Source organism: Brienomyrus brachyistius, chromosome 22 (genome assembly GCF_023856365.1).
Source record: "Brienomyrus brachyistius isolate T26 chromosome 22, BBRACH_0.4, whole genome shotgun sequence".
NCBI lineage: Eukaryota > Metazoa > Chordata > Actinopteri > Osteoglossiformes > Mormyridae > Brienomyrus > Brienomyrus brachyistius.
In genome coordinates, this window is record NC_064554.1 from 12,449,840 (window position 1) to 12,475,759 (window position 25,920).

General features: G+C 46.9%; 1 protein-coding gene across 2 annotated transcripts in view; it reads left to right on the plus strand.

Moving 5' to 3' along the window:
* rbfox1 (RNA binding fox-1 homolog 1) overlaps positions 1–25,920 on the plus strand; it is a 178,011-nt gene that overhangs the window by 35,758 nt on the left and 116,333 nt on the right. The gene's annotated exons all lie outside the window — the stretch shown is intronic.

Consider the following 25,920-nt stretch of genomic DNA (forward strand, 5'->3'; position numbering starts at 1 on the left):
CAGGCTGCCAGTGGCGCCCTCTAATGGCTCCCGGGTTTTGGCGTTATGTTAATTTGTTGGTGGGACTCGTCACCTTCAGTGGCTGAACTTTCAATGTCTCCCGTTATGCTGCGACACGCCATTGAATCTGAGCAGTGATGACATCGCAGGTGATAACGAATGATCCTCGATTAAACAGCAATTAAGAATCACAGCCTGTATTGCATGTCCCTCCTGAGCCTGGCCTGCAAGAAATTTCGATCACAAGACTGTGCCCTGAGCAACTATGCCACCTGCTGGTCAACCCCATTTTACCTAGAACCTGATTGGTGCTGGGATTATCAGAGATGCATGTGCCATCACTGCTCACATGTTGCATGACCAGGTTACCCAGGACAACACAATCGTGAATATTATTTTTTTATTTAGTAGAGACTTTTATTCAAAGCAACATACATGTGTTTTGAGAAAGCAGTCCCTGCAGCAACTGGGAATTAATCAACCCAACGGAGAAATCACTCTGCAAGCCCTTGGATTTGAACCAGCAACCTTCAAATTAGAGGCGCAGTGCCCTAACCCACTGAGTCACCCACCTCCCCATTAACCCTCTCGTTGTATGTACTGCATGTGTTTTACTCGCAAGTCGCGGAGCTTGTGCTTTGGGAAGGTGTTTGATAAATACAGCACTGCCACATTAAAAAGCAGAAGGTGGGGGAGCGTGGGAGGGACAGCCAGATAAGAGCAGCAGCAGCCCGTCCCATATGTGTCCGTCTGAGGCGCTTAAAGGTGCTGAAAAGAAAGGGATGCAGAGACGGGACATTACTGGGTCAGGCTGCTGGGCCCCCAGTGAAACGGGCTTCTCAGTGGATAGCGGGTTGTTTCAGTTGGTAACATTCTGTAACTCAGATAGTTGGTGGCATTTGTTAAGCATGATTCTTGTTAAGTACAGAGACACGTAAAACATTGTGCCACCTGTCATCTTTTTTCCTCCAAGTATGTGTTGCAAACATACTGCTAGGTTTGGTGGCCCCAGGTGCGTGATGGATTCTTGTGGGCTGCAGCATGGGGGCGCCCTAGAGCAGGACCAGCACGCCGCATTTTGTCTCTGCCCCCTAGATCAGGAGCGCTAATGTTTATCCGCTGCACTTCGACCCGGGAAACCTCGGTTAGCTCTTTTCACGGCGGGCTGCAAAAGCTGCTCTCCGCTGCCTTTAAATTGCACCCTATTAATTAAACAACGGGCCAAGCAATTGGGCCCCTCTTTCAGGGGGAATCGGGGTGGGGAGGGATTCGAAAGACCTAAAAAAAACTACTGAGGCTGCCGTGTATGACTGTATTTTAATGATACCATCTTCAGCTTTGAAATCTGTTGTAATAAAATTTCTACTCTGCTAATTTAGGATAATCCAGAAAGTCTGAGGATTAAGTCCTGCTCATCCATTTAAATTGGGTTTCCAACACATTTTCCATTTAGACCATCACTCTGAAGGTTAATTTGGACTAACAAAACCGGAAATGTATACAGTAATGCATTTAACCCTGAAAGTCTTTAGAATTCTACCTGGATTGTGATGCTAATTAAATTATAAATTCTTCACTAATTATGGGACAAGATCTTTCCTCTAATTGTGAGCCCCCAGTTGTAAATACCGGAGTTCATGCTGTAAACCTCACAAATGACACCTGATGATCGACCTTTTACAGTGCATTTGTTTGTTTGGCCTGGATTTCAACTCTAGTTTTATTATCTGAATCCACGGTCTGCCCTGAAATGTCCGTCTGTGCCCTGCTGCCTGAAGCCTGGGCAGGTCTCTCCTGAGTTCTCCAGATAAATGACACTGATTCCGCTGCATTCCGTAATCGCTAATTGATTATTCCTGGCGTACCTCAAGGCTCTATCCTAGGCCCGCTCTGCTTTTCCATCCTCAGCCGCCAGAGTCGTCTGTCACCTCCCCCGACCTGTCGTTCCCTCCCTCCACTGTTCCTTCAGTTACTCTCCATCGTCAGCTTGTAGAGAACATGCTGAGTGGGCTGATCTCCTCCTTCTCCATGACGTCTCTTTCCTCCTCATTTTTCTGCCCGCTTTCCAGCAGCCCTTCCATTCCAGCTAATGATCTGAGGGCAAATTAAGCCCCCTGCTCTTGTCTCTAAATATTACCAGTTCCTCTAATCTGATATTCATAACATTTGGTTATTCCTAATAAAGTATTCCACACAACGAGGTCTATGTAAATTCTTCGCCCAGATTGCTCCAATTATCTTGTCATTTGGCTTTTGTCTCACACACAGCGAGTTCCTGCTGCTTTATATGTAGATGTATGATCAATAAAACAGGGGCTTGTGACCTGGTCATGTTTTTAATTAACCCTGTACACCTGTCTCTGCGTGAGTCCTCGTTAAGTGGCTGCGTTACACCACAGCTTCAGATTTAAATGGCGCCGTGCAGCCGACACTGACCGAAAGTGTAACCTTGAATAATAATATTTCATAACAGATAAAAAAGTAAGTATATATAGATCGTGAACAGAGCGAAGGGTAATAACAGTAGAGGAATGCAGAATGGTGAGGATGGTTCCCTGCTCCTGTTTATAGACACACACATACAGGCTCACACGCATGCGCGTGTGGTACGAAACATGTCCAAGGGGCCACGGCGTTTTCTGTGCGATGACTTGGTGGATTCCTTGGGCGATCTGTTCAATTCGGGGCTGGCGCATCCGAGAATAGGGGGAGCAGCGTACTGCGGCGGTGAACAGAAACGTGTGTATTGTGTCATCTGACTTGATTTTGGAAAATGGGATGTTTTTAACTGTCGATATAAATGACAAAAGTAACAGTGTATATCAATCAGAGTACCGTTTGATGTTCTTCGTTCAACTGCATTTGGGTAAGTTCTTCAAGAGTACAGCAGAAAATCCCTTTTCAGGCCTGTCCTGACCCGAATCTTGAGATGTGTCCCTCATGGTTGTCACCCCTGCCCCCCACGTCCTTGTGATCAAACTGACACAACCCCGCACTATGCAAGCCCCTGAAAAACTGCTGTAGTTCTTCTTGAAGAGTTACTCACGCGGGTCTTTTTTTTTTACGTTCCGGAAGTGTGGGGTCTCCCTCGGCAGAGAGCGGTTTTGCCCGTAAGCTCTCCGATTGAGTCATTTGCGTCAGGAAGCAGCTCCTTTTCTGGGACTGCAAGAAGCTGGTGGAGGTTAGCTTGTAGCTCACCACCAGCCTTGATGTTTTTTTGATGCGTGTGACCATCAGTTATCCCCCGGCCCTCCCTCTTCCCCTAATCCACCTCCCCCCAAGTGTCACCGAGAGAGACGGACTCCCATTACCTCACTGACAGTGAAAATTGCAGATGCCCGTTTTGTTTTCACCAGCGCCTGATGGGATGGGGACATTCGTCTGACAGCGGTGAGCCATCAACGCTTGAAGCGCACTCCTCTTATCCGCTGTCGTTGTTGAGTGTTGCCACGGCGACAAACTTTGACCCGTGAAAGTCGTTCTCTGTCAGAATCGCACCGTCCGTCACGGTCGTTAACGTGGGGCGTCTTGCGTCCACGACATGGCGTCTGCCCCACACTGAATAAACAAAAAAAAAGTCCTTGCGTTAGATAGTATATTGTCCAATCAAATGCGCAGGGAAGCCAGTAATCCTTGAAAGGAGTCCCCTCCCAAACATCCAGCAAACGGAGGGATTGTGCCATTTATACAGCCCATTAAAATCCTCTTAACTACCCAGAATGCCTTGCTGCTCCCACAGTTTCCACACGTTCTCGCATGTGCAAGGTGCTGCCCCCCCAAGGTGATTTTAAACACACACACTATAAAATACTCAGTTACACCCAGTCTACTTTAAAAATATACGCAGTGTTTTAAAGGGGCAGATTCAACATTATCCAGATGAGTGAATATTAGTGCAAATTAACTCCTGGTTACAGCCTTCTAAAAAGCAATGGGTACTAATTACCAATTACCTGGATGCTGTTATGCCTGAAGACCAGGTTAAAAGCAAAGTTTTGAGGTGAAAATAAATGTAAATGGAAAAAAAGCATTTCAAAAAGTTAAAGATGAAAAATTTCTACTGTAATCAGACTGTGTAGTGATGTCCAGCAGAATTGAGTAGTATAAAACATTTAATTCTGGATACAGATATGGGCATCCCCGTAAAGAAGCTAAGGAATAAAAAAACAAATTGCAATTCTGTACCTGTGTCACATGGTCACAAGAACGGATTCTGATTAGTGGGTGCGGAAGTCATGTAATTTGCAGATGGTTGCTTTTAGAGACCTGTTAATGTATAGATTACCATGGAAACATACCTAGCAGTAATGCGTTAGTAACGTATAAGGACGGAAAAACCTTGATCTTAAGCTCTTGTATTTCTGAATAGATGTACAGTGCTATGCAGCCTTTCAGGTAACTACTTCGGGGTCTTGAATTAGAAGCTCTAAAATAGCTGAAGTATCCCCTTCCACGGTGATTGTGGCACCACTTTGGGCAGCTGTTGACAGGACAGGAACCTTTTCCATTACAGACCCACTAGGTGCTTTGTAGGGGCCGCCTGTCCGGTGTCCCGAGGCCTTGTGCGAGGAAGGCGCTCACTTCCACGGTGAGATTGCCGACACACTGCGGTCCATAGATGGGAATTGATTGGTGTTGGCCGTACCTGGATGCAGATCCTATCAGGCATGAAATGAAGAAATCCAGTCATCCCTGAATTAAACGTGCCTTTTGACTTTTTTTTCCTCTCTCTTCTCACACAAAGGAATAAAGCACATCGCCCTTAAACTTCAGGGGGCTCCGCGTTCAGAGACAAAAGAAATAAGTGATAGAAAAAACAAAAGCGGAAAGAACTTGTGTGGGCTGATCTCTATCCTGTTATCCATATCATTTAGCGCTTTTCAGAATGCCCCCCGTAGTTGATGTCTGTCAAGAGAGAGAAACACCAATACTGATACTGACCCCACCTGGGGTGTGACTCCTGGCTCAGAAAAAACAATGTTACAAATGAAAGCTGTGTTAGCATGCTAGCAAGGATGCCAGTGAAGACAATGGGCTGGAGAACACTATTTGGTCTACCCCCCCTTGTCAGTAAATCATACCGTAATGCCCCCACCTGTGCTCCGAGGCCCAGGCATGCCCGGTCCAGAGCGTGGGAGCCCTCTCCTGGTCAGACATGCCCATCACGCCTCACACTCCACACACACTGAGAGGAGTGTGGAAGCGGCTGAACAGGACCCAACGCTGCCTTAGTGCGTCTTTAAACGGGATTTTCCTCCAGTTCTGCCTAACCTGCTTAGGTTTGTTCCAGGGGGCACGATAAAAGGGAGTGGGGGGGGGTGCTTGAAAAAATTTGTAAGATAATGAGATCGGTCTGGGTTGGGGGCCCAATATGATATGCTTTCATGGGGCCCAAAATCTCTAGCAGCACATGGGATCGGGGCCACTTTGGCAGTAATAACAGCAGGAGGCAGTGGCTCGGTACAGCGGACAGGGAACTCCCGGTAACCCCCAGAGGATGTGCGGCAAGAATAAAGATGCACTTTTTCTTTTTAATAATTAATTTTGAGCAGAACTGTGGATTAATTGAATAAAATGCATTTTAATTATTATGGAAAAACATTTCCTGATGCTCTTCCCAGGCCGCTGTATCTGTAATTGCCATTCACAAACAGTTTTACTCCCCCCATCCGCCCCCCCGCGCGCCCCCCCCCCCCCCCCCCCCCCCCCCCGGCCTTCGCCTCCTGTTCGGCCTTTTTGAAGCTGCTCCCTGAGTGTGATTTTCACAGGCCGCTTTAATGAGGGAGACCTACGGCAATATCGACCGTTCAGTCGCCCCGGGCTAAAGTTCCCCTCTTCCTCACCGTCCTTCATCGATCTTGGTGTGGGAAAGACTGACGCCGTCAGAGCACGAGAATCAAGCCCTGGAATGTTCTGGAAGCCACCCCACCCTGGAACCGTCTGCGTCTTCCATGTGTCTGGATGTCTCTCTGCCGTTTGTAACGTCCAAATAGCATGTGATGCGTTGGCACCATGCGGAGTCCGCATGCTGGGACGAGGTGCGGGTCTCAAGGCGTGGCAGTTGGGAGTCGTTACTCATCAGTACACATCCTGTGTATCAGTGAGGCCCAGTTGCATGGTGAAAGATTAACACCCCAAGGCCGTCTGTGGCTCAGGAAGGGTGTGTGAGTTACACACTGACAGCGACGCAGTCGGTACACAACATTTCCCATGTTAAACCGCCGGGACGTCTGGCACTGACGCCCTCAAGAGAAACATTATGTATAATTAAACGGTGATGGACATACAGCAGAACACGGCGTGTGCTGATTCGCAGAGGGAGATCACCTGATGTTCAGCGTGATGCTTTCATTGGAGCCGACTCATCATGCCGAAGTGGGGTGGGAAGAGGGGGAGCATAGGGAGAGCATAGGGGCTCCTGCCAACACAAAAACTTTTTGAGATTGAGATGAGCCGAGTTTCCAAGGGCAGGAACTCGAGCGTTCGGGTGGCCAAGTGCTCCATTAGGCTCCGGTCCGCCATCAGCGTTTCACAGACATGCAGACCGGGCAGAATTTCTGTAGCTTGGCAATATTTTCGATGTACATGGCCATGTGAAAAGCGGGCCTGTTTATGAACCTCTAATTATCTTATTGTGAACCCCCCCCCCCCAATGTTATTGCTACTGTGTTGAGGTGACTTGTGCCATCTTCTGGCATATAATAACCCCCTAGGGCCCACATCAGTTGCCTTGCCAACTGGACTTTGACTGGCGCTGATGAGTGATAGCCCCATGGACCACAGACTGTAACCACTGACCGGGACTGCAGGCTGGAATTGCGGACTGCAACGTCCCTGGACCGAGACCATGGACCAGGACTACAGGCTGAGACTATGGACTGGGACTGCAGAGTCAGCCTGCGACTGTCGAGAACGTGGCAGGGATTGGACTTCAAATGTTCCAGATCCATGTGCCCAGGGCTGGCAAACTCTGTGTGCTGTGTTCCCTGAAAGGCTTGTTTTGAGTTGAGTTCTCCCTGCGGAATATAGTGCACCCCCCCCCACCTGGATGCCATTGCCTGGTTCAAAACAAACAGAAGCTCAGATGCATGCGGGCGGGCAGGATGACTGTGCATAACGCCACTGCATGATAATACGTCTGAATTTCACAGCCGGAATGCTAACGGCGCTAATGTCTTATCTGTTCTTAAATAAGAAGGGCATCTTAGGACTCAGAGGGTACATATCCATTCTTTGGGTTTTCACTCGGCTAACATGGAAAAAAAACCGTGGAGATCACCTTGATCCATACCGAGATGGATGATCGATGGCTGGATTTTGTTCACGGTGCTGAGAGAGCGGCAGCATCTCAGGACGTGACACCCGTGAAGCTAAGCAGGGGGGGTGGGAGAAGGGTGCATCTCCATGACATCACTTTCACTGGATCAGAACCCTCCCACCGCTGAAGTTAACCACCCCATCACCCCAGCCAATCCCCGGCACAGAAAGCCTGTCCTCTGGATTAATGTCTGAAAGCAGAAGCCAGGAGTCCTGTCAGGGAGCAGCCAGGGAATTTACACAGCAGCTCACGTGGTGTTTAAATCAGGCCACTTACGTTCGGGGTTTTTTACGCTCAAAAGAAGTTTGAAAACAAACCTGTTTATGAAGGACGTCCACATACTAATGTGAGTTCAGGGGTAGTGTGTTTCTCCTTCTTAGACATGACATATTCCTTTGTATGGGAGGGTTAATATCTAACAGCGATGTTCCACAATGAACATGTTTCTCATTTTATAGTGATATTTTCTGTTTCTCCGTCCTATAAGGCACAGACCCCCTTTAACAAAGCAGCTTCTAAGGATTAAGGTCTGAAAGTGCGTATGGAGGGGGGGACTGTGCTGGAGGCCTTGTGCTGCCATAAAATACTGTGATCCAAACAGGCGCCGCTGAAGTCGCGGGTCGGTGGCGGGCCGTCGCGATCTTTCACGGTCGAAACCTCACTGCTTTTTAATAGCGGCAGCCTTGAACATCATGTAGCAACAATGGTGCCCAAGGTCTAAGGAGGGAAAAAGCAATTTGTGCTGAAATTTAATAAAAGATGAAATATAGCGGAAAAAAATGAATATTTCTGACATTTATAAATTGACACCCAGCCATTTTAGATGAGACTGAAATATATAGTGCAGGTTTAAAAAAATAGTTAAGGGAATGAAATACAAGTTTTTATCTTTGAACGTTAAGAAGTTTCGCTTCATTAAAGGTATCTGTTGGGTCTGACAAGACGAAAATTGAAAACGAGCCCGAGATGAACCAGGAGACGGGAGCAGGGGGCGGGGGCGGGGGCGGGGGGGGCTGACTCGGACCCCCTCCCCCCATCGCTGTCTCCAGGCCAGTCTGACAAAGTTAATTCAAAGCTGCCTTGATCAATTTACAGTATGGCGGATGGAGCGCTGCTAACGTTTTAATATATATTTGTCTCTCACGTAGCCGACAACTCGCCGGCATCTGCCGCATTGCTGTGCGGGATGCTTGTATAATTTCTCAATTTGCCGGCGAATTTAGGGAAAGCTGCTAAATGCCGACGAAAAATAAAAAGGGGGGGGGGGTGGATGGAAGCGTGGAGCGCATTAGCGGGCGTATGAATAATGCAGGATTTAATTAACACAGGTAATGTGTATTAGCTCTCCGTTTACCCGTGTCTCGTCTTCAGTGATTAATCCGCGCTGCTTTGCTAAATGGCTTTTAAATGCATTGCGGGAGCCGCTCCTTTTGTTTGGGGGCCGAGGAGCGCGTCCGCGGCAGGAGCCCGCGGGATCTGGTGATGGGCGCCTCTGAAAGCGCGCCTTCACCCGCCGAGCCGGAGGTCAGCTTATGACAGGCTCCAGCAACGCCTGTTGAGCCGCCTTCAACGGACTTGCTTTTTTGTTTTTCCCTAAATGAGTTCGGTGTTGTGTTTGCGGTACTGAGATGTCAGACCAACCGTTCTGAGCTTGATCAATGCTGAGCCTCTCGGCTTCGCTGCAGATCAGATTTAAAACAAAAAATCTGGGGGGGGGGTTCCCATACGCTTGGAGCTGAAGTCTCAGTGTCCGCGTTCGCATTTAACTTGAGATAACAGGCAGAGGAATGCGCAGCGGATTCTAAACTCGCATAATATATGGAAGTTTTTTTTCTGGCTGTGCATTTTTCAATGTTCCTGTAAGAACTTAATTTACCATTTTCCCCTTAACCTGAGTGTTTTTTGCTTTGTTTCACCCGCGTTCGCCCGCCACTCCTCTTCATTCTGCCTGCTGATGATGTTCTGTCCTCTCTTCCAGTTCCCAACATCGTGCCGTTTGCCCTCTCATCTTCTGGCCACATTTCTGTGAAGTTTCCCACCTGTCCTGCGTTTCAGCAGCTAGCCTGCGTTTCTGTCTTATTCACTCTACTGTGTCTGTTTGCCTGACATACAGCAGGCTACAACGTTCAATTCCTGGACAATCTAACTGTGAGTAATTTAGGTTTAGCTAGAACCAGCAAGGGTTAGCTATGTTTAGCTAGGTTCAACTAGGGTTAGCTAGGTGTCTCTAGGGTTAGCAAAGGTTGGCTGAGGTCAGCTAGTTTGTGGTGGGTGTATGGAGGAGTGAATAGTGTTACTGGAAGTTGTATCTTGATTTTGGGCTATGGGGTGGGGGAAGGCCAGTTTCCACGTGGTGTGGTGTTTATTACACTTCAGTGCACAGTAAAATAAGAAGATTAAAATATCAGTAGAGGAAACGAGTTGTTTCTCTAGACGCTCTCAATCTTCCCTGGAAGGACATCTTTCTGAGGCAGAAAGGGGGTGGACTCAGGGCCCAGCAAGAAACCGGGGCATTCTGTGTGTGTGTGTGTGTGTGTGTGTATGTGTGTGATGGAACCAAACTGGGTCCCTACTGCAGGCCACGCTTACTGGGAGGCTCGTAAAGCGACAGAGGGGGGCAGATTCGTCATTAATCATCAACAGCACCCTGCAGAAGCTCTGACTGAATTAGCCTCTGGATGCGTCATTTAACCGTACATTTTCAGATGAGCAAACATCAGTTTCTCTTATTAGTACACTCGCCATTACTATATTTTTAAAGATTGCATTCTAATTTTGGCGTCAATCAGTAAGACACAGCCAGTGTGGCTGAAGCAGTAACGTGCAGAATCGGAGCCGCCCTGATAGTGTTTGGTTCTGAGTTTGTTACCCCCCCCATCCCGCATGAAGTGCGGCGATACGGAGGCGATTACGCGCACAATGTGCCGCGCTCTTCAATAATGCATGAAGCTCACTCGCCAAGACGAAATGCATTTCCTACCATGTAAATTTAAAAATGTAATTCGGGAAAATACTGTTCTGTTAGATTAGTATCTGCCTTCATATTTCCTACATTTATTTGACAAAATCAGATTGCTATCTGAAAACTGCAGAGGCTTCAGAAAGAGTCAAATTCATTTAGGAGCTCCCGATTCAATGTAAAAATAAAAACAATACGCAGCGCAAATGGCTTTTTCTACTCCTACCATATTATATTTTCTCTCCTCAATCCGACTGTTAAGCAACAAATGAACAACAATAAAAACATTAAGTTAAGAGTTTAGGCTGAATCTCGAATGCGCGTCTGTATGAAAATGGGACGGATTAATTCGTGTTGATTGGGTTGCAGTCATTTATCAGAAGATGGTGGTGACAATATTGCCGTAATTAAAAATGATTCCGTATTCCCTCTCAAGGCATGTTATTCACGTAAACAAAATTTTAATAAACTTAATGAACAGTTTGCCACGTATTCAGGAAAATAATAAAACAACTTAATTGGTATTATTTATGTAATATACCGTGTTGTTATGTTATACCAGTCGCTCTGGCAGCAATCGAAATATCAAAAAAACTAAGCGAAGAAAACACTCGCTGAATTATTTGTTTTCAATTATTCGAATCGGTGTGACTTTTTTCCCAACGAAATATATCCGTATGTATTGTAACGGCGGTAGGTGCGAAGATTTTTGCAACTCGGGCGAACTGCAATTTTTTAAAAGGTTCTGTTTGGGGAAACAGTCAGCTGTGAATGCTAGATTCATTCCTGCGCCCGGTCCCGGCGCCTTGATGTATGGGCAGCGCCCGACCCAACCTATGGTATCTTTGAGTGTTTCTTTTAAACGCCCCTCGAGTTGCCGCTGCCTTTCCACCCCTGTTAAGGCGTCTCTGCATCCGCTGGGCCCCACGGCGTGACCCCGTCACCAGGCCTGCTCTAATTTTTCTCTGTCTCCGTGATTCATCTCCTTCTGTCTCGGCTCCGCACGTATCTGCTCGCCCCTTGGGCTTTGCGTCCTCGGGATGCACAGAACAAACATAATATCCCCCTGAAAGCCATTAGTTTACCTTTTGTCTGCACCTTTATTTAGATTTATAATAATTAACGGAGAAGCTGGCAGCAAGAAGGAGTAACCTGCTTTCCTAACACAATTTCTGAAGTTGCCTTCTTTTAACCGTCTCCGACAGGAAACAGAGGAGGATGCTAAACGTACATAATAACGACTAATGCGCGTGTTTTAATTGCCCCGCAGAAATGCACAGTAGCTTAGCGTTAAGCGTAATGTCTAAGCAGCAGGGACCTTCCATCTAATTATCCGCACCGGCATGTATTTCAAAGGCCAGGTAGCCCCCCCCATTTTTTAATTAACTGCGGGAAGACAGAAAAATACATCTTATTCCCAGAAATACCTGGGAAAAGGGCCGAAGAAGCTGCACAGTCCGTTTCGTAAGGGGCTGCCGTGGATGATGAATTTGAGAATTAGCCGCGAATGCTGTGTGAAACCTTAATGTTCGCACAAAATTGGATCCCTGCGCCCAAACTTACTTAAAGGAGTGTCTCGTGATGGAGTATTCAGAACGCTGGTTAATGGCTTTCATTGCAGGTGTGTTTCTAATCGGCCTGTAGGAGCGAACCGCTGGTTTGGGCGATAATCACCTGACCTCTCTGAGAAGGGGCTGTAATGTGCCCCTCGGCGAGGCTGTAGAACCAGCCCAAATGTCCAAGGTTAGTGTGTAGGTCTGTCGAAGGGGCAGAGGCACATCGCCCACCAGGCCAGCATTCCAGAAAATTTAGTGGGGAGAAACCTCTTTCTCTAAAAGATTTCTTACATTTTTGTTTATTATTTATTAACACCTAGAATGTACAAAATGATCAATTTCACACTGATAGGAAGGAAAAGTTTATATTTGTGAATTGCATAAGTTGCATAGAGACGAAAGTAGCAATGTATGATTCGGGGCGTGTTCCGGAATGTTTATGAATATAATATCATCCGACAGCCTGCGCTTGGCTCCATGGCGGTTTTTTTCCGCCTGAATTGTACGTGCAGCTCTGCGTCTGCAGTGGTTTGTGTCTCCCCACCACTGTGGCCTGCCTTTACTCACTCCGGCCTCCTTAAATGCTGTTTGCACCCCGTCCTGCTTCCCGTTCAGCCTCCTCGATGTGGAGCATGACTGAAACCGGCTCCTTCACTGCCCCCACACTGTGCCTCCTTCATCTGCTTCACCACCCATTCCAGGAACCTCCTGCTCGCTCCTCTTGGCCCACCCACCCCTCAAACTGCGCTCACAGGTCAGGAAGAATGACACTAGTATTCGTCACCATGCCGCAAGGTCCGCCGTGTCACCACACATGTCACAATCTGTGATGGTTTGTCGTTCTCAGTATGAATACAAGCTTGCTGATTGGATGCTGGATTCCTGTTCCGGAGTGGGGATGTTGGGAGTTTCAGTATTTCATCACAGCCAATCTGTGACACATGAATGCGTGTAGGTGTCGAGACAGCTTGGTATTCTCACATAATGGCGATCTGCATCATGCTACTCCACTCTGGTTGTGTCCATCCTAATTGCATAATCGCACAGATAATTGATGCCCATTAACTGTGACCCCTGGACCCCATGAAAATGTAGGGATCCTTGGTGATACTTTTCCACAAATGTGTGTGACTGCTTTAGGGATGGGAGGGGCCTTGGGGCCGAGAACCATGTAGTGGCAAAACTAAACGTCTTCAAGCGGTTCTTTTTGAGGATAGGAAACAAGAATGATCAAAGTGTCCGTCAGTAAAAAGCCATCTGCATTTCCTGCATTCCAAGAGAGGTCATGCATGAACATTGATTTATCTGCTGACTCGTGAGCAGCACATGCTGTTCTGCAGGGGTCGCTTAGAAGTGCGACCCCCCGAACGCCTCACACTCACTTCGACATGCCCTCCTACGGGGACCACGCGTCTGGCTGTCCCATGATTCTCGGCAGACGATAGTCAGGTGCCTGCTGTGTGGTGTACGCTGTACATCAAGAGCCTGTACTGAGCCATCCACACTATCATTTGTGTATGTGAAGGAACATCCCTCTTGTTTTCCAGGTCTGATCAATACATTTGGTGCCTCAACTAGCAAGACTAGCATTCAGCAGGAAAGTCCCTAATTAATGTACTAACTAATATAGCTGTACAGTGATTCGACTGGTTCTTTCTGGATGTAACTAAACAAAGGCATTTTTTTCCCAGACGTTGCCTCTCGGGTGCGCTCTGCTCTCTTGTCGAGGCTGAATAATGAAATAACTTTACAAAGCTACGTTCAATTTAAATTCATTGGATTTCCACATTTAACTTGGCATGGTTGCCATGGATACGCTCCTGCCGCAGCTTTTATCTAATACATTTGAGGGCTCCGGGGGTCTTTGAAGTCCTGTCATCTGAATTTACAGATATTTTTCATGTATGTTTTATGAAGCTTTAATTACCCTGTTTTCATTCCTCGGGACGCAGGTAAAACAGGGAAGTTGAATTGATGACTTGGCTAAAGTTCCCGAGTTATTGCCGTGCTCACGGCTTACGGGAGTTTTGATTCGATCACTGTTCTTATCAATCTCCCGTCTTGAGAGGCGGAGCCTGTCACAGCAGGAAGGCTCTGAATTAATTAATGCGGCGCTTAACGACTTCGGGAGCACGAGTCGGGGGCGAATGGCTTCTAATTGCTGACAGTCGCACCAAAGATGGCCGACCGAACGCGATTCCAAAGCCGAGTAAACGGTCATGATGGCCAAGGTCTCGTTTCCACTCACGTGCCAGTTAAAACGATCAAATTTTTCGATTGCTAGCTACGGTGCAGACATACTGCTTTTTTCTGTGGTGAAAAAAAGGTATCCTGTTGTGATGTGATTTTGACGAATTCACAGCAGATGCGGTATTTTGCCGCGCTCCAGTTCATGCATCCTACGTGGGAGGAACTGACCATCCTTTATAACCTCGCTCCATTTTCTGCCCGTTTTCTCACAGATTTGCTTTGATTCCGTGGTCGGGGTACCTCCCACAAAACCCACACAGCTGACGGTCTGAGTGAAACCCAGCACGGAGCGTACTGAAGCATTATCACTTTCTTAGAAAAAAAAAATTAAAAATGGGGTTTTACTCCATGACGCAGTGCCTTGAACACCCCAGCCTGCGTGCCAGTCGCAGTTTAACCTTCTCAGTAGTATTTCCATTGTCGCCTTAGAAAACAGCCCTACTCAGCAGCGAGCTGCGCACACGCACGCACACACGCTCTCCATTCCCTTGATTTGAGTGGGAATAATCAATAGAGGATCGCTAAGGGGAATTTCAGGCCTGCTCAGAGGATAATTGGCGGTATAGAACACTGGTGTGTTACAAGCGGCCGCTGACCGCTTTCTGTTCAGCCATGTTTAAATTGGCGAGGTCATGGTGACCGCTGTTGGAGTTAGACTCCGCCGAGTCCATTGATGAGGAAAGAGATGACGTCCCGTTTCTGCGAGGACCAGAGCGTTTTGTTTATGGCGACCGGAAACGCTGCTGGCGCTTTGACTTAAACTCTGCAGGTGAACAAAAACATGCCACTTAAGTGACAATATCACTTATATCTCTTAAGTGTTTTTACGGTTACGCTGAAGACTCTCAGATGGGCATTTACGTGACAAAGTGCATTCGTGTATATCTGATAAAACTCAAATCCCGATTACAGTTGGTCTTTGACATCACCAAAGGTATATCAAAAAACATTTAGCGATTCGGTGGTAAATGAGGCTGCGGCATGCAGCCTCACGCCCTCCTGCCTGGACACAAGAGAGGGTTGCCCTTCCATTCGGGGGGGCATGGGAGGCGAGCCTCCCTTCCTTTTGATGCCCGAGGTGCTACTGCTCCGGAGTCGACTTGAAATGCTAAAGACACAGCGGTACAGGGTAGGAGGTTAAGAACATCAACTCATAGCCAGAATGTTGTTGGTTTGAGTCCTTGAAGGGGAATTTATTTATTCTGGTAAATCATCCAGATATGTAGCTTTATGGTGTTTTGGAAACAAGGATCAGCTGAGCAATGAAATACATTTAAACATGGTGGCTTCTAAGCAGGGAGAGGAAATGCAGACTGAGTGAAGGGTGACATGGAATTCAGAGTTTGGAGGAAACGCTGAAAATCATCAGAAAATCACATGTCATAGTTCCCATATTGTGTTGTGTATACTTTCCAAATTCCATATTCCAGTACTAGACCAGACCTGGTTTTGGGCTCCTGGTTCTGTACCATAGTCTATAGCTTCGTAACAAACCGGGATAGGAGCTCTCTATGTGATGCAATGCGGGAACCAGTTCCACTTGAGTGTTAGCTCGTTAGCGGCAGGATAACTTGGACTATTAATCAGTCCTCTTCCAAGTCCACGTGGCCTTCTCAAGGAGCCTACAGAGATGCGCCTAGACGAGCTGCAGAACCATCGCCGCATCTGCCGCGGTCCAATGAGAGCCAGTGGCACGGCTGTGGCCTAATTGCCAAGTGTCAGGTTTGGCTGAGACCCAACACAGCGCAGAAATACAGCCAGTCAGCAGCATGCCTACAGCGCGGCAGCGAGAGCGGCTCCGGTGGGGGTGGGGGGGCGTCACCGATGGGAAGCTGCGAAGGCAGCAGGCGGGGGGGGGGGGGGGCTTCAGCAAGCCTAGGGCTCCAAACACACAGCTTTTTCCTCTTCGTACTTTTGCAGGCATTCACTGTAACTTATCACCACCTGTGAAGTTGTGGATTTCAACGTTTAGGCTTTGAAAGAAGCACAATGTTTAAAAAAGGTGTGGGGGGGGGTAATTATTCTGTAGTTTCACAAATTGACAAGCCGCGAGGTGGTGGGGGGTCTTTGAGGATGTGGTCTCATTGTGTCTCTTTGGCGAGGGGTTCTTAAGCATTGTGTAGGATGGGGGGGGGGGTTGTGCTGTTAATTGAGTGCTTGCTGCGGTCTGGGGACCCGCGGAGACCGGAAATGCAGGTGGGGAGCCATACGACGGCTGATGTGTGGAGATGTAGCGAGGGCAGGGTGTGAGACCGTGAGTTCGGGGCATGTGCATAGTGCTCCTGAAATGCGCCTTAATAACGTTACCGGCGCGTCGACACCGGGAGAATACGGCTGCTTTATTGCCAAGTAGGAAATAAATAAATAAGCACTCGCATAAATAAAATAAAGCGGCGAGCCGCGGTCTGCCTGTCACGCCCGTAAACACTGACTGTTCCCAACCCGACATGCTGTGCAGCTCACCTACCGCACCTCCACCTCTCTTTAAAAAATTTAATTCATTATTTATCGGCATTTATTTAATTATTTTCTTATTTTCACCGCGCATGTGTTCGGGTATTCCGTTTTATCTGTGGGCCTAGGAGCCGCCGCTGATGTAGTTGAACCTCGCTGAGTGTTGCTGACGTCTCCCAGACCGTGAGTCCGGCCTCCAGTCTTCCCATTTGCATCAGCTCACATCATTTGTTTCGTATTTTAATTTTTATTACACTCTTTCTTTCCTATTAAAAACTTGATGGCATAATATCCATCTGTCTTTCTGGGGCCTACGTTCGCAGCACACGGCTGCGGCTCACCCTGCACGGGATTCCACTCCAGCGCAGCGATGAATATCCACTCCCAATATGAACCAGTTAGAACCAGGTCCTGTTAATCAGCTCTTGGGTGTTTGTATCACAAAGCATCTGACAGCAGCACCTCAGACAAGGGGGAGGAGTCATGTGAACCATCTCTGGTTATAGGTGTGACTATGTGGCTCTCAGTTTACATTGCAATTTACATTAATTACAATTACATGTTTAGCAGAAGCTCCGTCCCTAGTGACGTACAAGTGAGGCAAACGGCACATTGCAAAAAATTCATGGCGTCAGCTAGATATAAGTAGGACTAGACTGAGCTACCGATGAATGCCCAGGTAACTGTAAGCAGGAGCCTCACAACAGCCACACAATTATACATGTACCTATTAACAAACTAAGAACCCAATAAGACTATTCAAGGGTCAATAAGTGCAACATAAGATCATTCAAAGAACACAGTCTTCTTTTTCAGCCTTGCTCATTCGTAGCAGCTTTCGTGGTTTTGATGTGTGGTCGGTCTGGCGGTTAGATTGAACACACGAGCTCGGGCTGGACTGGCGGGAAGTGCCGTGATTACATTTCAGGATAGAATATTCCGGCAGCCATAAATAACATGTTGGTCTTGACATGTGTAGAATTGGTATTTCTCCATGACACTGAAAAGCGGTGTAAGACCACAAGTTGAGAATAATACGTTTCCATTCCAGCTTTTTTTTTTATATCTTGTTTGTTTTTGTTTTTCATTTTCAGCCTGTCCGACGTGCGGTAGCCCCCCCCCCCCCCCCCCAGGTGTTTCATACAAACGTGCGATAAACCTCCGGAATGCACTCTGCGTCTCCATCCAAACTTGCCTGCACACCCTGCGCCTTGCAGATATTTGTAGGGTTTGCCGAGCGGCTGTGGTGCACGGCGACTCCACAGCGCGCAATTTATAACCCTGGCTAAAAAGCGCGAGATGCACTTAAAGGGTTCATGCGGGCATAATGAATAAATGAGAGCTATGAAAACGGCATTAGTGGAGCGCCGGGCTGCTGTCTGTTTGCCTGCACGCGTCCCTCCCTCTCCGCGTGGCCCCCGCACTTTCCGTCTAATCAGATATCCAGGGCTCATTTCTGCCGATAATTCTGTACACTTTATTACACCTGCCAGAGCCCGGTTTGGGCAAATCGCATTCTGCTGTAATTGTGTCTAATTGGAAATGGAGGGATCGGCCGGCGCAGAATCGCAGTTGGGAAAACACACAATTGTAGCCGATGGAAGCTTTGTGTTAGATGTAAATGACTGAGGCTCCTCACTATCCGTATAAATCAGAAAACAGCACCTGTCTTTGTTCAAGCCTAAGTGTAATTAAAGACATTTTTTATTTAATGGCTAATTTGAGGTGGTGCTATACAAAACGAAAACTAAAATTAACCTGCCATAAACAAAGGAACGAGTGGCAACAGTATTATTTTTAAGTGCAGCAAGTTTGTTTCCAGTTATTTCTGGAGTTTGTGCCAGGCTGTGTTTGTACACCTTAAGATTAATACCCTGTAACTGGAAAGAACAGGAATTTCCTCCTCGAGTGGTGAGAATCTCTGAGGGCTTAGTTCCTTGAAGGCCCAGCCCAGGCTGAATGACATCAAAGACTCCATGTCTGGGTTTTTTAAGGTGTACATCTCACTTAGTGCCCATAGCTGTTCATAAACCTTTCTCATGTTGACCTTCTACATTCTACATTTATTTTTTTTTGCCGATTCTTTTATCCAAAGCGACTTATAATTGAGAAACCAGGGTCAGTCAGTGCCTAGAGTAATTGGGGATAAAAGGCCTTCCTCAAGGGCCTAATGATGACATCACTCTGCCAACTATGGAATTTGAACTCATGACCTTCTGCTCGCAGGCACAGCCGTCCAGTAGCGGCGATTGTACCCCATGGGGGTCAACGGACCAATTCCATCTGATGGAACACCAGTTATTCTCTTTAGAAGCTGTAAGATCAGTCATTACGTCCATTGTCATGTTACTGGACATTGGGCATGTTGTTACTGAAAAACACTTCTGTCACTCAACTCCCGTTCTGTACAGGGGACAGCTGATGCGGCAGCCTCCTTCATATCTTCTTGGAGCGATGCCCCATTCTGTGCTGCATGTATTTTCCAGTGAAGATGGCCAGGCCATGCTCAACCTCTTAAACTGGCTTTGTTTCCAGTGTGTTTGTTTGTGATCGTAAATTATACTTCTATTTCTGGAAGTGCGGAGCACCCTGCATTCCTCCAGGGTGTACCGTAACTCATAAGCGTAGCGCGCACGGCCACTTGACAGGGCTAGTACCCCTTTAAAAACAGGAAAGGTACAGGTCTAGTAGAGGGCAGCTCAGTAGTTCAGGCTGTAAAATGTCTGATTGGTCACTCTGGACATAAAAATATATTGACTGTGTCTCCAGCCCATCAGAGGATTGATCAGCGGGGGCCACTTGCATTAATTGTTGGGGGGAGGAGGGATCAATCACTGATGAAAAATACATTTTAGGCATAATGATGCCGCAGCTATATACCAGAGTAACTGGGAGAGTGATGAGGGGGGAACTCCAGTATTCCAGCTCTGTCATAATGAGATACACACTGCTGTTACGTGATGGGGGGGGGGGAGGGGGGGGTGCTTACTGGAAGGGCATCCTAATCAGACTCGATCACATTAATATTTACTGATTAGACTATAAATTAAATAGCACTTTATGATGCACTTCTTGATTTTGAAGATCAGATGTTAGTTCTGAACTGGGGAGTTGCTGTACGTTCTTTCAGATGGGGGGTGTGGGGGGGGTGGGCTGGTTAAACGATGAGATTCCTAACAAAGTTGGACCGCTTGCAGCCTCAGGATAGGCCACGAGCCTCCGCTGAGTTGGAGTATGGATCACGTGAGACCGTAACAGAAGAAGACTGGGAATCAGACAGACAACTATCAGGAGATGCGATTCAAGTAAGATCGGACCTTTAAGATGTAACCACGGTGTGCAGTGCAGGAAGCAGCGAATTACATTCATTATGAAACACTGGCTCCTTACTGCATGTTGTTGATTTGGGAGACTGCATTTTTGAGTTGAATCTTGTCTCCGGCATACCTGGGCATGTAGCATCAGAAGGACATCCGACAATCAGTATGGTTTCTCTCAGAGCAAAGCAGATGAAAGGGTCACGGACCAGGAACCACAGCTGATTAGTACTGATGGATTAATATCGTTCCGTTTGGCTAGTTTTTTTTCTCTCTTCTGAGCCATCCTCTTGTATTGACCTCACCATTCTTCTTTTAAGCAGGACGATCGATATTCCAAAAGCAGATATTCTCATAACAAGAAGAAGAATGTTACTCCAAGAAGTAAACAGTGTGGGGGAGCATTACTATTCTCCATGGCTCGATGTGCATGTGTGAGACCGAAATAACCAAAATATGCCTATTAAAAAATACCAATATTCAAGCAGCGTGATCCAATAAGTCATTAAAACCATGCCTTACTGCTGGTTTCTTTTAAAATTATTCTTTTTAATGTATAACTTAACAGAAATGGCCACTGATTGCCATGCTTTCATGGTTATAGTGAGCCCAATGAGTTTCTCCAGCTTGTTTGTTTAATTCAACGCGGAGAGTATAGCAAACGCTGGCTATGTCCAAAGGCGGAGGGAAAGATGGATGGATGGATGGATGGATCGAGGGGAGCATCAGCATGGTGGTAATTTGGGTGGCATCCCATTGTAGTATTAAGCTACCACAACATGGAAGCTAACATATTCAGCTGCATGTCAAAAGCTGGCTCAGCAGCCACCATCTGCATGGGCAACCGTACGGCATAATCTGACGAGAGATCGGATTCATTTTCCCTGCTCAGCATTCCCGACTTGTAAATGAAACGTGCGGAGACGGCCTAAAAGTGCTGCACGTCACACAAATATGAAAAGTTAAAACGTTAACCTCAGTGGCACCCCCATACCGCTACTATAGGAACTGAATATTTCATGCGGCCTGGTTTATTTTTGAATGGCCGCTGCTTTTGGTTGTGCTAATTCGATATTCTTTTCCTTCCTTTTTTTTTTTTCCCGGGGAAGACCCGGGAAGGCAGTGTCAGTCATGGCCGCTAGGCTATTTCAGTTAGCATGCCAGTTGGCTCCAGAAATACGAACACAAACTGGGGGCCAAGTGACAGTAAACGGGGGGGGCAGGGCATCCAAACGGAGCGCACGCCTCAGTTGTTCCGCCATGACCCGCAGCTGCCTATGCTAATGAGGTGCCTGAGCTGCGGCCACTCCGGACTCGCCCCCAGTAGCCGTGGGCTCCTGTCAACGTGTCGGGGCGGGGGAGGGGGGTGGGGGGTCACTCCCTGAGGCATCTTTTAGAACAGGCTTGCTACTTCGCTCCTGTCTATTTTATTGTATGTTTGCCTCGATAAGCTCGCTCCGCCGTTTATTTTCAGCTAAGCTGCCTTCGGTTTTGTTCCGTGATGCACTCGGCATGGGTGAGCGTGTGCCGCTGACAGCCGGTGGTCTCCGTTAGCGCCTTTCGCCAGAGAACGCCGAGTGGGACGGGCCAGCCAGGCCCCCTGCTGTTTCCCATTCAGAGCCGGTCCATGGGTGTGATTCCAGCACGCAGCAACACTGACAGGGCGGGAGAGGGCCTCCATCTTGTTTCCAGCGGCACGAGAGAGAGCGGTTCATGGGGAGGTTCTCTTAGGCGGTTTTTCATTTTTCTCCAATGGCGAAGCAGAGGCTGGGAAAGTCTGGACGTGCATTGCCCCGCATGTAACGTTTCTTTCCTGTTTTTGCCCTTAAGGGAGGAATGGTCTTGTTTGCGATCACTTCTAAAGGTTGCAGTAACTCCCAGAGCTCAGAGAACACAAAAAAAAAAAAAAAAGTTTTCAGTCACGCCTTGTACCATCAAAACAGAACAAGAGCCTTGTTTTAGGTTCATGGTGCAGCATCACGACCGTGAACAAAGACAGTGTAGCTGACAGTACCTGCTGTAAGCATCATGTCGTCGGATACTGTTCCTTTTCAGTGACAGCAAATCAAAATCACCAACGGCAAAGAAAGGTCTCCGACTTTAAGTATCAAGGTTAAGCCGCAAAATATTTTGAGGGACCTCAAAAGCATGTGGTATTGTGCAGAGTTGTATTATTAAAAACTGATACGCTGATGATGAATTTGAGCTCTTTTTTATAGGTATTACCATTTGCTGTGCTTAAAAAATAAAAAGATCCTGTGTGTCTCTTTTTGAGAAGAATGGCTATTTCAGATACGCAGCATTTGATGAATAGATGAAGTGTTTGATAGATTTTCTGGATTTCCTTTATCATCCTTTGTTTTTGTCAGAATTATGGTTTGATAGTGGCTGCTGGGTTTTGATCCAAATGGTCTTTACCCTGATCTGAGCAGCTGAAGACTGTATTTAGTATTCCAGTTGCACAGCCGTTAATGGTGAAGATCTGTGGATAAATTCCTTCTGCAGCAGTGAAGTTCTCTGAGGTACTTAACCTGCTTTTCATCTGGTAAATAGCTGTATACACAAGTAAAACTGTAAGATATTATTATTATTATTATTCTTCAAAGTGTTAACTTTGAGTATTAACTAACTAAACCCTGGCCCCGGTCCAGGAGAAACAGCTGGAGGATGGATGGATGGAATAAACTAATTCTCAGAAACTAGTGACCTCTGACTGAAAATCAAGAGGCTAATATATGTTGCATAACAAACAACATGGCAGCTTCCACAAGGGCAAACACTTTGAATGGTAAATAAACAAGTTCAGGCCATCTAAAGGAATTTTCCCTGCCTTACACTGAAATAAAAACAAAACCAATTGCGTGTGTAGACTGATGTCAGAAAATGAACTAAAATATTGCCAGCTATTTAAGTATATGGATATCTGTAGCAGTATACAGCTAATTTTAGCATTTCTTACAGGATATGCTTATTTGCTCATTGTCAACTGTGAAAACATCTGAATGTGTGATTTTCAATCAACTTTTCAGAGTTATTATTAGTGTTATTATATTATACAATAACAATTTAATAATATAGTATATTGTGACGGTCAGTCATGTTTACATCTGACGTCATGGCTCGCGCAACGCTTCTATCTCGACTCGGCGGGAACGCACCACCTCGGCTATGGCGCGCGCTCTTCCCGCCCTCTTGCTGGAGACGTTCCACACCTTGTCGCCGTCTTGGAGCGGCTGCCTTCCTAACCTTCCTCTGCTGTTTCCTTTTTCTTTATGTTTTTACACCCACCCCACTAACGGAGTGATAAGATACACAGAAAATCACGGCATTATCTTATCACCTGACAAGTGTTACAGACACGTTAGCTTCCTGCTGCACTTTTCCACAGGAACCACACAAACTCCCAGCGTCATTCTGTCCATTTTCTCCCCTTCTGCAGAAGCGCGCTCGGCGTTTGTCTTTAATTAAGACATTATATCGACTGTCATTCTGCGTTACAGTCGCTTTTCCCGTTCTCGCCGAAAAGCCACGCAGTATTTAATGTTCTGTTTCCAATAGCCGGGCTGCCTTTTTGACCGGGGCCTCGGGTGGCGGAGACGCTGGAGATCTTAGATTAAATGTTTTAAGGATGTTTCCGATGTGCCGCGGTTGCTCAGTGCGCAGCTCCGCCCCGCCGTTTCGAGTGTCCGCCTTGTCCGGAAAAGTGTGCTTTATTTGCTGATCCGAGCCGCGCGCTCTCACATCATCTTCGGGCATGTTACGCGTTTTACCTTGTCTTTCATGTTAAATGTTATGTTATCGAATGCAGCAGTTTCGTTAACAGCGGGTTTGCAACCGGGTTTACATTTATGGCGTGTAACGCGTCGCTGGGTCCTGAATGCGGTGGAATTTACACCAAATGTACCCAGAAGGGTGAACAGACCAGGATGCCTTATAACGTGACCCTCCACCCTCCCTTTAAAATCATGAAAGCACAATATCCATGTATGTATTTCGGCTAATTGCCAGCAGTTAATTAATGGGTTTTCTGGCTGAATGAGATAGGAGATTAACGGCTTGGCTCCCTGTCACCGATGAAACGCAGTTTGAAACCCGCCCGGCCCCTGGTGCTCACCTCCCCCACTCTACACTCTTCCTCCACACTCTCTTCATCTCTCCCCTTTTGGCCAGTCAGCACCTCGCTCATTACCCACCTCTCTCTCTTTTTAACAGCTCCCTCCAGTCCCCCGGTTGCCGCCCACTCCTTCAGTGAGCCCCCCCCCTCCCCCCATACACCAGCAGGGCCAGGTCCCTCCTGTACTGCCATTCTCTGTGGACAGCCTGCCTTGTTGCTTTTCCGCCCTCCCCCATTTTAAAGGTGGTGAGATGGCACGGGAGTGTTGCAAGCAGGTGGCGCAGGAGTAGGCACCGCTCCGTGTAGGTATGTCAGGGCAGTAAATAAAACTGCGCAGTATGCAATGAGACCGGCCTCCCACCTGGACTGTCCTGCGTCTTTCACTACAACATGGTCTCTGCCCTGACTGCGGGCAGATTTGCGTTTGCGTGAGGGGTGTACACCACTGCTATGTGTATTTATTTAGTGTCCTGCACATGCAGTTATTTTGACAAAGGTGGTTTGCTTTTTGTACACAGAGTTCTGCTATGTGTGGTCACTAGTTTAAAAAAGAATGGTTAATGCATCAGTTTGTCCTTAATTTTTATTTATTTATTTATTTTGTGCATGCAATAAAGCATGTTTGTCCCATCCCTTCATCCCGTGTCTTCGGGTCAGGTAATCCTCTGCTGGTTCTGTTAAGGAGTCCTGTCTGCTTCCTGAACAGTGAAAATGTTATTCTGTTTCACTCTGGGCAAATCCTAATGGTCCAGTCTGGAAATCCAAGTGAAACCGTTAATGATATTAGAGTTGAAAGCTGCGTCTTAAGTTGAGATCCTATCTCTTAAATGAACAGCTTTCTAGTGCATTACTGATGGGCGGTATCGACGGCAGTCCAAGGGGGGGGCAGCACCCAGGCGGGAATGGCTGAGTGTCAGGCTTCTCCCCAAGCGTAACTCAATCCCCTCCTGCCGACGCGCCTATGGTTATGGTGCCAGGGATACAATGCCCATTTGCGTTATCGATTGGCATTCTTAGCAGATCTATGCCATCCTCAGGCTGCTCAGAGAAAGTGGCCTTGCTCACGGCATCTCGATTCAACTGAACTTGCATTGTACATAATATTATAATTCATAAAAAAAAAAAACAATAATTGCTTGTGCAGTTGTAGTAGCTCTCTGTCACTATCGATGCATTACTTGCTGAATGACACCAAGACATCTGATTAATTACTTGTTAACCCAGAAGACGTTTGAGTAATCAAATTGAAATTAATTGAGCCATAAATTGGTTCAGGTAGCTGGGTCGCTTATCTGTTCATTAACGAATTTCTTTCCCATTAAGAAGAAACGTGTGTGTGTGAAGGTTTAACGCATCAAAAGGAGTACAAGCTTGCTGCAGGTCTTTGATCCACCAGCTGTGTCTCCAATGCTCCGCTGCCTGCACCTTACTGCCGGCTCCCTCTGTCTTATCATTAGCATTATTGTTATTGTTATTAGCTTTGAGCACCCAGGGTATTCTGATGCACCACGTTCTGATTTTACGCTTGTGTTGAGTTGTTAATTAAATACACCTGGTCGTTTTTAATTAACGGACATTGCTGATTTGTCAATACGCTTCCGGTCTTGTGTGTGTCACAACATGACATAATCGGCGTGTTAATAATGCAAAACGGCACCTTGCATTAATAACCATGCAATTAAATAACAAGTACTTAAATAAGCCAGGTAAATAAACATTAAGATGATGCTGTCTAGATGTTGGCTTCTACTGTACACTCATGCTGTGACAGTGTGAGATTTGATGCTTGCCTGTAATGTAGTTATCCTGGTCTCAACAAGGTGGGTGGGTGTGTGGATGGATGGATTTTGCACTCGATATTAATGTATTTTGTCACAAATCAAGCAACATTGTTTTGAGTTACTCTGACATTCAGGATGCAGCAAAAGTTATAAGGATGGGCTGCTTGTGTT